The sequence below is a fragment of the Rhagoletis pomonella genome, unplaced genomic scaffold, assembly GCF_013731165.1.
Source record: "Rhagoletis pomonella isolate Grant_MI unplaced genomic scaffold, Rhpom_1.0 Rhpom_scaffold_00004, whole genome shotgun sequence".
Taxonomy (NCBI): domain Eukaryota; kingdom Metazoa; phylum Arthropoda; class Insecta; order Diptera; family Tephritidae; genus Rhagoletis; species Rhagoletis pomonella.
Window position 1 is genome coordinate 14093671 of NW_023458558.1, and position 1505 is coordinate 14095175.

General features: G+C 34.8%; 1 protein-coding gene across 1 annotated transcript in view; it reads left to right on the forward strand.

Annotated features, from left to right (window-relative positions):
* LOC118737061 (golgin subfamily A member 7) overlaps positions 1–1505 on the forward strand; it is a 67344-nt gene that overhangs the window by 713 nt on the left and 65126 nt on the right. The window lies entirely within an intron of this gene.

The window sequence follows — 1505 nt, forward strand, 5'->3', positions numbered from 1 at the left end:
TTTACCAAAATTGCATTTAAATACGTTTATAAAACTTAGTTTTTTTTTAAACTTCAGAAAACTTAACTCTTCTAATTTTCTATCATGTTAAATATAAAACTCTTAAAATTTTAAAAGCACTCTTTTTATATGGGATTAAACGGAAATAAAACAGCACAAATTATCGTAAACTAGTAATTTTAATAAATGCTTACGTTTCTTCTCTCGATGCATTCCCGATGGATGAACGGGCCGAAATAACTTTCGTTTCGCTACTTTCTCGATAATCGAACAGATCGGAAACATGGCCGTTTTCATTAATTTCTCGATAACAAAACGGATCGAAATAACTTCCGTCTGAGATACGGTTTCACTATCGAAAACACTACGCAAAAACTTTTGAAAACGAATGACGAGAACTAGAGTTCTGCTGCCACAAACTGAGCGACAGGTACGATAATTTTTCGGAATCCGTTCTCAATAGTTTTACACGTTTTGCTAAAATGTCTAAAACGGATACATTCTCTATAAATAATTACCAAATTTGGTACAAAAAATGCGGGTTGGTAAAAAGGTAAATTGGTTTTCATTTTGATATATTTTTATTAAAGTAATTTTTGTGCACTTTAAAACTGTTCGTTCTGGCTTTATTTTTCGTTGTTATCTAAAACATCAACCAGACAATTTTTCATCCGCCCATAGTAAATAGATGGAAACCCAAAAGTCTGATAATAAATTTCTTTCTATGAGTATAGTCTATTTAATTTAACTAGTGTTCGCCCAGCGGTTGAAATTCAACCGATAAAATTAAGGATAGTTTATGTAAGTTGAATGAGCTAAAATAACATTAGTTGGAATGGGTAAAGTGGAGGGGAGTTTAGCTTAGTACTTGGCATAACATAACATAACCATAACATAAGAATAAATAACATAACATATGAAGCATAACACACCACAATATAACATCGCACACTCTTCAGTTGTATTTCCTTTTTATCCCTTTTTTCACCTCTATCTAAATCTTATTTATTTTGGTTCATTTTATGCCAAATGATGTTGCCTTTGATGCCACATCAAGTGATATCATGTCATGTGGTGAAATTGGGTGTGGTGAGCTGCGGTGTGGTGGAATTGGGTGTAGGAGTTACGGTGTGGTGAATTTAGGTGTGGTGGATTCAGGTGTGGTGAGTTAAGTTATGGTGAGAAAGTTGAGGTGTGGTGAATTAAGGTATGGTGAATTTTGGTGTGGTGAGTTGAGGTGAGTTAAGGTGTGGTGAGAAAGTTGAGGTGTGGTAAATTAAGGGTGGTGGATTTAGGTGTGGTGGATTTAGGTGCGGGGGTTAAGGTGTGGCGAGTTGAGGTGTGGTGAATTTAGGTGTGGGGAGTTAAAGTGTGGTGAATTAATGTGTGGTGAGCTCAGGTGGAGTAAGTTTTTAAGTTAAGATGAGTTAAAGTTAAGGGGTTATGATTTTTATCCTTATCTTCATCTTCATCTTCATCTTCATCTTCATCTTCATCTTCATCTT